The sequence below is a fragment of the Myotis yumanensis genome, unplaced genomic scaffold, assembly GCF_028538775.1.
Source record: "Myotis yumanensis isolate MYYU_CA2020_CCGP unplaced genomic scaffold, mMyoYum1.0.hap1 SCAF_17, whole genome shotgun sequence".
In the NCBI taxonomy this organism is placed as follows: domain Eukaryota; kingdom Metazoa; phylum Chordata; class Mammalia; order Chiroptera; family Vespertilionidae; genus Myotis; species Myotis yumanensis.
The window spans coordinates 19,615,369-19,628,689 of record NW_027223768.1 but is presented as its reverse complement, the minus strand read 5'-3'; the positions used below and the strand labels follow the sequence as shown (position 1 = coordinate 19,628,689).

The 13,321-nt window shown below is 44.8% G+C and overlaps 1 protein-coding gene across 3 annotated transcripts in view; it reads left to right on the top strand.

Moving 5' to 3' along the window:
* TNR (tenascin R) overlaps positions 1 to 13,321 on the top strand; it is a 323,190-nt gene that overhangs the window by 169,715 nt on the left and 140,154 nt on the right. For all 3 annotated transcript variants that reach the window (XM_070396418.1, XM_070396416.1, XM_070396417.1), the window contains exon 2: positions 9,661 to 9,757. The gene's annotated coding sequence lies outside the window, so the exon portion shown is untranslated. The remainder of the gene's footprint in view (positions 1 to 9,660; positions 9,758 to 13,321) is intronic.

The following is a 13,321-nucleotide window of genomic DNA, read 5'->3' as shown; positions in this document are numbered from 1 at the left end:
TTGGCCACAGGAGCCATATGGAACTCTCTCTGTATACACACGACTGAGTCTTCCCTGTGGACTGTGAGCTTCTTTTCAAGGGCAGGAGCCATTTCTTACTCAGTACCTTTTAGTTCCAGCGAATAATAAGTGATCAGTAAATACTTTTTCTTTTCCTCCTTCCCTTTGCTTTCTTTTCCTGGCTAGTGGTGAAGTCAGATGACTGCAGTGTGGGAGGCTGAGTGGGTTTGTTTGGGAGCATCCCTCCAGCATTTCTCAAGGCTATACTGCTCTCTTCATCAGGCCCTCCCGGGGAGACTGATGACAAAGTCACTGTATCTCCAAGAATCTCAGTGTCGGTTCAAATATAGATGTAAGGGGGAGATGTTGATAGCATGGTTTCCTCTTAGCCCATGTCTATGGTTTTGTTCTGAAAACCCACCACTGGGGGGACTGGCCAGCTTTGACAGGGTGAAATCTGAGGGTTTGAGGAGGCTCCCAAGACTCTGCATCAGGTTCTTGAATATAAACCCAACTAAGATCTTTTTGGCCTCAATTATGGCTTTTCTCGCTAAGGAGAGCACATGTCTTAGGACAGGAAATTACCCTGGTGATCAATGTCTAGCAAATGCAATTAGGGCCCAGCTAAGTGCTCTTCGAGGGGTGCCCTTCCAGTGTGGCGGTCCATGTTTGGTGGTCACTTAACAACCGTGTACCTGAGACCTCCTGGTAATGAAGCATTTGTCTCTGTCAGGCTTTGGCCACTAGAACTTTTGGCTCCCTTTAGATGCAGACAGACTGCAGGCCAAGAGGTAGGAATGGAAAGTGGAGCAGGGAAGAGGCAGAGGCTGGGAGGGCTTCTCCAGAATAAGAAAAGCCAGGTGGGCTAAGGACACGCCATGGCTCCCACAGTGAGGCTATAACAAGAGTTAGTGGACTTGCGGGAGGGGAGGGGAGGGTGCCTTCCATGGCTGAAAAATATCAAGTGTTTGGAATATCAGTTCCTTCATTTCACTACCTTGGGGGCTTTAGACAGACAAGTGAAGAAAAATGGCCTCGATACTGCTCTTGAGGTATTTGTTCTGTTGTTGGGAAGGTCAAGAACACCCTATCAACTTCCAGACCACAAACTCCCATCTGGCTCAGCCACACACAAACACATGAGGTAGCACATTCAATACTGACTCATCTGTGGAGATAAGGGGAGGCCAAGGGAGGCCAGCCATCTGCATCCTGCCTGCCTGAGCTCTTAATCAGCTCTGCCACTTAGATGCAGAATGACCTTGAGCAGATTACTAACGTCTTGATGTCTCAATTTCCTGACTGTAGAATGGGGGCAGTAGCAATACTTCCCTCTCAGGCTTTTAAGGGGCTCCAGTAGGGCAATGTACAGAAAGCCCAGGGCCTGGATCACTGTGGTGTCAACACAGGTCGGTTCCTTCCTCCCCTCCAGGGCTAATTCACCCTTTTAATGCTCTGGATCCCCACCCATTTGGAAGCCTAGTGATGCATATGAGACCCTTCTCAGAATATGGTAATGGTTTAAATGGGTAAGATAAAATATATAGGATTGCAGAGAAAACTGCATTTTTATTGAAATGCAGTTATCAAAATACTAAAAAACCCCACAAATTTGCTATATAGTAATATATAGGCTTCTTTATTAACGTAGTAAATAACAAGATCTGCTGGCGGGTCTAATAACTACCGTAATTTTGAAATAGTAATAAGCTTAAACAATATTTCAACATATCTGCACCAACTGTAATGAGATATAAAAATATCTGTGATTTCTATTGGTGACAAAATTACAGTTATAGCTAATGCTACTGTGACTTGTTGCCCATGTTCAAAATGAGAGGAATTGCTAAATTTTGGTTAGAGCTTGGGGAAAATAAAGATGGAATTTTTTTCCCATCTAAGTGCATGGGCTCTCTGTGGACCCCAGGCTAAGGACCATGGCAATAAGACTTTGTAACATAAGTGATGCCATACTTACTAAATTGTTAAAATAACATTTATTTTCTCATTACTAAAGCCAAATACAAACATAACAGAAAAATTAAGAAATATAGATGAAGTGGAAAAAGACAAAGGGAATAAAAACATGCCCCAGAGGAAACCACTGCTAACACTTGGTGTAGCAGTTTGCCTTTTAAGACATGGAGCGCATTGCTAATCATTATTTGTGCACCGAATCGGCTCGAACTAGGGTTGTAGATTGTGGTTTCACCCACAAGGTTGTCGAGGCACAGGGGATGCTTAGTAAGGAACCAACTCAAAGCACCAGGAATGTAGGCTGGAAAAAACTACACAGCGCCCAGTGATCGAAAAGGTGATCCTGCCCTTTACAGCACAGCCACCCACGGGCAGGGCGAAGGAAGCATCAGAGCAAGGCAGTATTTCATCTTTTCTTACGGCTCAGTAGTGCTCCACTGTGTATATGTACCACTTCTTCTTTATCCAGTCCTCTATCCAGGGACACTTCAGTTGTCTCCATGCGTTGGCCACCATGAATAATGCTGCAGTGAACATAGGGGTGCCTATCTCTGTTTGTGAATAAATGTTGTCAAATTGTTCAGGTAGGTACCCAGCAGCAGGGTTGCTGGGTCATGTGGGTACTCTAGTCTTGATTTTTTGAGGCACCTGCACACTGTTTTCCATAGTGGCTGTACCAGTTCACGTTCCCTCCCACTTGTGGCAACATGGATGGTTCTGGAGAATATCATGCTAAGCGAAACAAGTCATACAGAAAAAGTTAAGAACCGTATGATTTCACTCATATGTGGCATATAAAACTAAAAGCAACAAGTGAACAGACAAGAAAAACAACAAACAGAAACTCATAGACACAAACAATAGTCTGGTGTTTACCAAAGGGTGTGGGGGTAGTAAAGGGTAAGAGGTTCAAATATAAGGGGATGGAAGAAGATTTGACTTTGGGTGGAGGGCACACAATGCAATATACAGATGATGCATCATAGAAATGTCTACTTGAAATCTATATAGTCTTATTAAACAATGTCACCCCAATGCATTTAATTTTTAAAAAGCTATTAAATTAAGGCAAGAAAAAAAAAATAGAGCTAGGGTGCCCAACAGCGCAGCGGACATGCTGGAATCTTCCAGCCCTACCACTAACCTCAGATCTCTTGTTAGACCTGATGAATTATCTCTAGTTGGAATCATGAGTTGTGATTAATGGAAGTTATCCAGTTGATGAGGGATACCAACTGACTCTACTCCAAATCTACCAGGTGTTCAGATCAGATCCCTGACACTTATAGGCATATAACCCATCCTATATAATAAAAGCCAAAGATGCTAAGTTCCCAGTTGTCTAGTTGTCCATTCAACCAATTAAACCATAATATGCTAATGATATGCTAAGGCTGCTCAACTGCTCACTATGATGTGCACTGACCACCAGGAGGCAGACAGTCGACCAGTCGCTATGATGTTCACTGACCACCAGGAGACAGATGCTCCGACTGGTAGGTTACCTTGCTGCTGGGGTCTGGCTAATCAGAACTGAGCAAGATGGGCCAGACATGCCCTGGAGCCCTCTGCAATCCCTCCCCAGCTGGCCAACCTCCCGTGTCCCTCCCCGGCCCCAATTGTGCACCGGTGGGGTCCCTTGATCTAGCCTGCGCCCTCTTGAAATCCAGAACCCCTTGGGGGATGTTGGAGAGCTGTTTTTGGCCTGATCCCACAGGCCAGGCCTCTAGTTTAGAAATAATGATAATGCAGTAGCACTGAATCTAGTACGTGTAATTCAATTATAGAAACACACAGGTCTGGCTGGAACAGAAACCTTATGCCTCCCACATGATCCCCTGTGGGGACACTGTCTCTGGGGTGACATATGTTCAACTGCCCCAAGTTAGCCCTAGAAGAATGGCTTGTCTAGTCTCTGTTAAATGATGCCTCTGTTAAATGATGCCACCATGTGTGACTTCAGAACACAAAGGAGGCCAGGCCCTAGCTTACTTTGCCTAAAACTAACTCCCCTCTCCCCCTGGAGAACTCCATCCCATGAGCCCTCTAAGCAGTGGCCAGTTTCTGGGCCCCCTACTTGCCATCCCTCCTGTGTGCACATGAAGTTGTGAAGTCAACATCACTAAGTTAGGGTCCTTCTGCAGCTCCTGGTTAGAACTTCTGGGATATGGAGCCAACAGCACTGTAGCATCGTCAGAAAGCACCTCCCTTCTCTCCTCCAGCTCAGACCTTAGAGCACAGTTCTCTTCTGGCCTTCACACACAACTTTCTTTGATGGTGAGGAGAAGGGTGTTAATGAAATGCTGCCTGCCTCGTTGGCATAGTTGTCAACTGTGATTGTGTGCGTTTTTGGAGGGACTCCACTTCTTCTGAGCCTAAAGAATAGAGCAAAAGGTAACAGGCCAGCCGAGTGCCTGAGTGCAAGGCATCACCAGGTTTCAAAGTGCTTTCAATAAAACAGTATGGAAAGGGTGCATGCTCATTTTGGTTCCCCATTGGGTCACTCAGTTAAACCTGAGGTTCTGGGAAAACTTGTTCTACCCTGACCATATTTTCTATTAGTAATAATGATGAAAGATAATTAGCCTGTCAGACACCTGCACTTCCACTTAATTAATTGCTAATTAAGATATGAGAGTACCACAGTGTCTCTCACATGTCCTGACTTTATTACACATCAGCAAATCTTTCACAGGGGAAAAAAGACACAAAACATAAACTGCCAAGGCTGAGCCCCTTGTTTGGCTTGGAAACCAGGGGAGAAAAACTGACTCTTGGTTAGAGTCCTTAAACCACACCACTCAGGTGACGGAATTTGGAGGAAAGTTTTGAGCTCCTATCTTCTCCATGCACTGAGTTAAAGCCTTTTACATCTAATTTCTAAGTTAATCCTCATTGCAGTCCTAGAAGGAAACGTCATTGTTCCCACTTTACAGATTAGAAAAGGAATTAAGTACATATCTGTTCCAAAAGTGTATGGCTGGTAAGAGCTAGAATTTGAACCAAATTCCATGTGCTTCCATGTGTTGTTCCATAGAGATACAAGAAACAGAAATGCTTTCTTCCAGGTCTTTATCATTATTGATGAAGTAAAAAAGCATTTGTGTTAGCTAGCATTCAAGATGATCCCCAATTAATTTTTGCTTTCTAGTATTTATACCCTTGTGTTGTCTTTTCCCTCTTTAAATAGGTCCAATCTGTGTAACCAATAGTATGTTACAGAAATGATGGTAAGGAAGGTCATACAAGACATTGTAGCTCCCACCTGACTCCCTCTGATTGCTCATCCTGGGGGAAGCCAGCCATCTTGGGAGGACACTCAAGCAGCCCTGGAGAGGCCTATATGGGTGGCCTCTTGCAACACCCAGCAGGATGTAAATGAGCTACCTTGGAATCAAATTTTCAGATGACAGTAGCCCTTGTCAACATCTTAGCTGAAATTTCATGAGAGACCTTGAGCCAGAACCACCCAGATAATCCACTTCTAAGTTATTGACCCACAGAAACCATGCAATAATAATTTTTACTGTTCTAACCTATTGAGTTTGGAGGTAAGTGGTTATGCAGCAGCAGATAATTGAACATTCATGAACTTTCCACATCTTGCTGGTTTGAAACATCTTGCCAATACCAGTTGGTCAGAGAAATCCTTTTAAGAAACATTCAAACATGTGTGCCTGCAAGTAGAAGCCCCAAACTATAGTCATTCAAGGTCTCTTCGGGTAGGAGAGCTTGTGAGTTTAGGAGATGGATATCAGTGAGATCACTAATAGTTGTCTCAGTTCCCCATTTTCTCATTAAGATGAGTAGGTACAATTTGATAGCCATTCAAAATCTGATACATTTTCAGCAACTAACTGCTGTGAGAATTAATATATATATATATATATATATAATGCTTTTGTATATTGGGTAGTTTGTATAGAGAGCTGATCAATACCCTTACAATCACATGGCTATTACTGGAACATGACTAGCGATTTGCAGAAAACAAACCTAATCCAACCAAGTACCAAGGTGTATACAGACTATCAAAATGAACTGCGCCGTGAAGTCGGAAACCTCTGCAGGTTTCGGTTGCTGTGTCTCACCTGGCTCACCAGGGTCTTTCTTCTGCCTGTGATTCACTGAGGCCAAAGGGGAAAAACACAGGGTTTTGGAGAAAATCTGTGCTTGGAGTCAGCAGGGCCTCCTGGGCTGCACCCTGGGATGCCCAGATCCACGGATCCTGCCTGGGCCATCAGGGGCAGGGGCCCCATGTGAAAAAGTCCAAGCCCAGCCCCTTGGTGTCCTGAACACACATGCAGTAGAAGAGGGATCAACATTGGTTGAGGAAAGAAAATATGCTCATTTTTGGGACACATTTCAAAGTGAAACTCCCCCCCCCCCCCCCCCCCACCATCCCCCAGTGATGAGCTATTACAAGTTCACCTCAGAAAATGGAATGAAAAAAAGGTTGGGCACTTAGCGGGGAAGTGCAGGTGAGTGAGTGGGTAGAGAGAATGGACAGAAAGAGCATGTCAGTTTGTTGAGGTTGCCAGGGAGCCAGGTCAACATGCTCCTTAGTCCTGTGTATGTGCATACATCTCTTGTGGTTCCATGTCCCTCTCCTTCCTTCCACCCCCGGAAGTGTGTAGGTTAAAAGGATTTGGGAGCATGCATTCTGCATTTGATGTTTATCTCTGCTGCTGATTCTGGAACTTGGTGCCGCAGGCATACTTGCCCACACTGTGACACAGCCGCGTCAATTTTTGTTATAATAACTCTTCCCCTTGAAACAGGTTATATGCAAATCTACTCCAAGAAAAGGCCTTTGTGTGGCATCTGTTCAGGGCTGTGTGGCTTGTTGCTCAGGTGAAATGGATCTGTTAGTGAGGTGCTGCAGGTTGTATCACAAGGACCACCATGTGCGAGTGGGCATGACCACGGGAAGCTCGGCACACACTTGCTCAAATTCAATGTGGCCATTGTGCAGCCCACAGTTTGAAACCTGATTTTTAAAGCTGATGAAATGGAAAAGCACCCAGGACTGGGACACAGGAGCCCTGCACTCTAGTTCTAATTCTCTAAATGGCTGTGTTTGGTGCATGCTTCCCTCAGTGACTTCATCCTGTTATGGCTGCCATTCCCTCATCCCTCTCCCTTGTGGGCAGGGCACCTTGAGAGTGGAGGCTAAGTCTTCTTGTATGCCCAGTGCCTGGCGCAGGCCTGGGCACTCAGAAGGCTCTTAATAAATGGTAGTTCCCAATGACCAAAAACCTGAGTGCACAACTCATACACACATATGTATGCATGTGGTTGTATGAGCGTGAAGGAAAGTACAAAAGTATCCATTCCTTGCTGTCCACATGGTGGGGGAGAGGGTGATGTGGACAGTGAAGGAGGGAGAGGAGGTGGAGAGAGGCAAGCAACAGAGAAGAAAATAAGGAGACTGCACTAAAAAAAGGCTGGATGCATAATTTGGTCTTTGTTTAAATAAAGTACGGGTATGTATGCATAAATAAATTAGGGGAAAATGATGATGTACATATGTTAAGTCAAAACAAGTTACAGAGTATTTCAGTTAAAAACTATAAATAAAACACCCCATATATCTGTATATCTGTGCATAGTTAGGTTTAAATGAGCAGAAGGGAGGGTGGATGTGCTGGGTACTATGGGGCACCCCCTAACTGAGACTATCAACTCACAGCTACTGGGAGTGTTGGCCGCTGTCAGCTCACAGCTGAGTTCCTCTTTAAGAGTTGCTCTCAGCCAAAGGAAGCTGCTTTGCCAAAGGTTGTGCCTGTCCCCTCTTCTGGGGCAGCTCAGACCCAAAGACTGGTGGGGGTGTCAAAGGCCTCTCCCTTTTCAATGCAGAACAGCTCCTGAGCTCTTCTGGTCAGTCCCACTCCCTGTAACCCCCCCAGGAAAGGAAGTAGTGGATGGAAGTAAACCTTTTATGCACATACACTGTCTTTCCTGGGAACCTGACTTATGACTGTGGCAGGATACATACTTGTCTATGAATACGTTACCTCAAGGGCTGAGACTGGAGGGAAAGGATTACCGTTTCCTCTATCCATCTACATATGAATTCACTTATTACAATGAGCATTTACTGCTTTTATAATATTAACAACATCATGGTAAGAAATTTAAAGTGCAGTAATATATGCGAGTTGAATGAATGGCCATGCCTACATGTAGTTGGAGAAATAAGGATAAAATAGCGCGTCAAAGGTATCAGTGTTTGATGAACAAAAATAAAGGGGATTTTGCCAACACTTATGATGACTTTTGACTTAGTTGTTTCAAAAGAGATAGGACCAGCTTTCTAAGAGTGAGGGACCACCTCACAGATAGATGAGAGGAAAAGGGGATTAGTGGCTGGAAGCAAAAAAGGAGAAAGAGTTGTAATTTCACGGGAAGAGAGACTTTGTAATATCAGAGCTATCTGCCTGGAAAAGAGGCTGCAAAATGACACTGTCCAAAGGACCTGTAACTCTTCCATTTCATGAGCAGCCAGATTAGAATTGGAGAAGGAAAATACCTGGCATTTCTATCACCTGCAGCACCTCCCTGCTCTGGGCCCTGGCACACCATTGATGACCAGTCTCCCTCCTGGCGGCCTTGGGATCTTACCCAGCCCCACTCTCTAGGCAGCCACTGCAGATGTGCTGGAGTATTCACCAGCGATAAAATCTATTCACCCCTCCAGAACTAAGTGATTTTTCCGCTTCCTCTAATTCCAAGGTTCCATCAGGTCCTCTGGGGAAGATTGATTTATTCAGGAATAACTTAGACCAGCAAGCCTATACCTTAGCCAAAGGCTTATGCCTTCAACCATTCAGTGCTACTTGATTTTTGCAAATACATCCTCTTTAGGCACCTCTAAATGAGATTCCTGAGGCTCATTGTGTTCTTTGGAGAGTGCTCAGGGGATTTGTGGGAAGCAAGCCCTCGGCAGCAGAATCATTCTGCTGGGGCCTATGTCGATGGTCCCTGGTAATCCTGTAGGGGCACCTGGTCCACATTCTGCATAGGAGCCCTGCTTCAAGGGACGGACAAGTTGCTGGCACAGAAACTGCCCCCTACAATCAATGTCACTGTTTCTTTGAGCTGTTGTGTGCTGACACTGTGCTTGGGACAAGAGCTAAGAAGCAGTGAGCAGGACAGAGAGTCTGCCCTTGAGGGGTTAAGAGTTCAGAGTGAGAACAGCTCCAATGAAGAGCTGTAAGTAAGTGGTGACTTTCTTGACATAGGAAGCCTCAGAGGTTAAGGACTTAAGAGGGCCCCAGGTTTAGTTTCCAGGGATGAGTGGCTTCCCAGAGGAAGTATCAAGCATTGGTCATAATCAGATCATCTGAGCAGGTGACTACAGCCACCTTCAAAGATCTCCGAATCTATTTGCTACATACAACACATTTCTGGATTTAGAATCTTTCTACAGAATTTTTGTCTTAAATATTTACCACTTTATTGCAAAGCTGTTAGGATTCATAAAGGAAGATAATTGAAACAAATAGAACTCTCTGGAGAGGCAAAAGTAACTAATAAATAATGGTTTGCTTTGCTTTAGAAATCTGCATGCTGTACCTCCCAGTGTATTGAAAAGAAGACATGGCATTAGGATGGGAAGGGAAACCAAGGTTCCTTGTTTTGAAACCGTAAAGTATTTCTTCCTATTTCTTCCCATTTCAGTTGGCCGTGTCATCGCAGCTGCACAGAGGCAGGCTCTCCAGGTGTCAGGGTTAAAGACCTGCGGGCAGAGAGAGCATCGAAGACACCATCGCTAAAGGTACCATTTCCTGTGACTCTTTTACTATCCATCATTGCAATAGCCAGTGTGAGGCTTTCCCTAGGGCCTGCACATTCCCAGGGATCTGAGACTGTGTCTGCAACAACAGCCTGGGGACGGTCCCCTGCAAGGAGGGGGTCAGGAGCATTAGCTCCCCAGCTTCAGGCCGTCGTGGAAAAAGCTGGAGAAAACCAGGGTTTGGGCTTCTCATAAAATATTTCTGAAATGCATTTCATGATGTGGTTGGTAATAAAAGTGTGTTACTGCGCTCACCCCCACCAGGAGGCTAAACTTGATTCCGACCCAACCGCGCCCGCCTGGGCCGCATGAATCAGTCACTAAATTATTCACCAGCCTGACTCGAACATTTCTGGAGTTCCAAACCTCTTATAAACCATTATGAAAAAATATCCATCCCTTTATCTCTATCCATAACTATTTATATGGCTCGGGAAAACCCTGTCGTTTTATTTCTTTTAATTTAAAGGCTTTCCTAATTCCTTTTTCACACCACATATATATGTCTAAAGAATTTTCAGGTTGAAATAATAACCTCTAAAAAATGGTCTGTGGGAGAAGGCTCTCAGATTCACAGAGCTGACAGGCACGGTGAATATTATGCTCCCTTAATAACTCTCCCTGGCACTCAAACTTGATATACTGAATTGGGAACTTTTCAAACCGGCGAGGTCCTTTTTTTATTGTACAGAACAATGATAATATACCCACAGCCTTCTCTCTCAATTTGTTGATACGGTTGCTAAAGTTTGTTCTGGAAAAAAACACATTTCCTTTCTCAGATGTACCGTGAACTCGTTATCCATCCCTGTACAGCGATAAGAAGTCCCATGTTAAAATCAGCATAGAGTATCCTAGTGACATCCTGCCTCACTTGGGGACACTTGACTACAGAGGACCTCAGGCCATTGAAAACACCTTTGAATGTACAAACTCACCAGAGTTATCATTACATTAAGCTGCCTAGCAGTCATTCACACTTGAGAGCGAATTGCTAATTTTGGTGCTTCTAGGCCAGCCGTGGGCAAACTACGGCCCGTGGGCCAGATCCAGCCCGTTTGAAATGAATAAAACTAAAAAAGAAAAAGACCGTACCCTTTTATGTAATGATGTTTACTTTGAATTTATATTAGTTCACACAAACACTCCATCCATGCTTTTGTTCCGGCCACTCCGGTCCAGTTTAAGAACCCATTGTGGCCCTCGAGTCAAAAAGTTTGCCCACCCCTGTTCTAGGCTAAGAGCTGGTTGAGATTAAGTTGTCTGCAACCAAGCAGAGCTGGCATGGGGTGGACCTCATGACAACTAGGGGTGGTTGTGACAACAAGAGCATCATTGGAAATGCATTAAGATGGAGACCTTGTTACTTATTAGCACTCTGCTCAAAGTACTTGTGTAGCTAAAAGAATATTTGACAAACCACTTGCATTGAAAGCTTAAGGTCCTCCCCCACCCCAAGAGAAACTTGGTCAAGTGAAAATAGTGCCCTCTAACCTGACTTCCAAATAAGGTGGGTTCGGTGGGAGTAGGAGATCTAGGGTGCTATCATCCTCCTCTAAATCGATGTTGAATAAATATTTCAAGAATTTTGGTGTAAAGGTGAGACAAGTTATTAGCTTGACAAGAGCACCCACATATTTTCATCCAGCCCTGGTATCTGAAGGTTTGGATGGAAGTATAAAGGAGGGAGCCCGGACCCCACCAGGGAATCTGAGAAGCTGGTGTGCAGGGGGCAGGCAGTATGAAGAGAACCACTGTATCCTTTCTGGAGCGAGCTTTATCCTGCCCAGTCCTTTCCAGGGCACCAATCCGCAGGCTGGATCAGAGAATGTTCTCGAAAGGCAAGGATGAGCCTGATGTTTAAAGAAGGGCCTATGACATTGTGATGTATAATAAGAAATATATATTTGTCTTCATCCCATTTCTGGCACAGAGCTCCTAAAACCTTGGCATTTCCTAAATGTGATAAGAAAGATAAAGGTGTCTTGATATTTCAGCAAACACCTTTCACTATCAGGGGTGGGGAACTTTTTTTCTCCCAAGGGCCATTTGGATATTTATATCATTCATGGGCCATACAAAATTATAACTTAAAAATTAGCCTGCTATACTTGGTCAAACATTTAATTGACTCACCCCTTAATGCCATGGCAGGGCCAGACCAAATGATTTCACAGGCCTTATATGGCCCTCAGGCCCCACATTCCCCACCCCTGCTTTATATTAATGAGATGATTTTTGGAAATCCCCTAAAGATGGGGGCTGATTGCCAAGGGACCCAAACATGTGATTGAAGGATGGACATTTTCAGTTCCACCCCGACCTATGGGGAGGGGAAAGGGGCTGGAGATTGAGTTCAATCACCAATGGTCAATGATTCAATCAATCATGCCTATGCAATAAAGCCTCCATAAAAACCAAAAGGTTGTGGTCCAAAAAGCTCCCATGAGAACAGAGAGCCTCCTTTGATTGGGACCTCACCTTATGGGTCTCTTCATCTGGCTGTTAATTTGTATTCTTTAATATCCTTTGTAATAAACCAGTAATCTAGTGAGCAAATGGGTTTCCTGAATTCTTTGAGCTGTTCTAGCAAATTAATGGAAACCAGGGAGTGAGTTGTGGGAACCTCCAATCTGTATCCAATCGGTCAGAAGCAGAGGTGACAACCTGGACTTGTGATTGGCATCTGAAGTGGAGGAGTGTCTGGTGGGTCTGAGCCCTCGACTTGTGGAATCTGATGTTCTCTCTGGGTAGGTGGTGTCAGAATTAAGTATTGCAGAGAATTGCTTAGTGTGTGTGGGAGGTGTGCGGGGAGGTGGGAAGCCACCTCAGAATTGGTGTCAGAATCAGATTGGTCACCCCAAAGCACATCAGAACCATAAACACCCCAGAGTTAAGTTTCATTTCAGTTTAGGACTAACAGTAGTTTCATCAAACCCATGTCAGATGTGCGGGGCCGCCCTTGAAGCCAGTTTACAACTGCCCGTGGGTCCAGACAGGGGTGGTGGGTCCTGCCGGCCTCCTGAGGGCAGGACTTCTCAGAAATCCGCAGGATGCAGTGTTAGAGGTCATTCTCAGAAGCACCAGCTGCTCTTTTGATGAAATCTCAAAGCCACCTCCTGGCATGGAGGCCAGTCATCTTTCTCTGACAACCTTTGTTACGTGTGTACACTGGACATTACAGGAGAGCATGGATTGTCCAGAGGAGCCCTCTGCCCCACAGATGGCTGTTCACCAGCTTGGTCTGGTGTTGGAATGGCAGAGGTCATCCAGTAAGAAAGTGTTGGTTGCTTGCCGACTCTTTAACAATTCAAACCAAGATGCACTTCCCAGGCTGCCTCCCTCAGCCTACTGCTCCCCTACCTTCGCTCCCCATGCATTTGAAAGCAGCTTACTTTAAAAGCTGATTAGATGAGCCCTTAATAACATTAGAATTTAAATGGCCCCAGATAGGCTTTTAGCTTCTTGCCAAATTGAGATAAATGTGATATTTGGGGAGCTGAGCTCCCAGCTTCAAGGCTGCTGTGGACCGCAGATGGGTTTTGA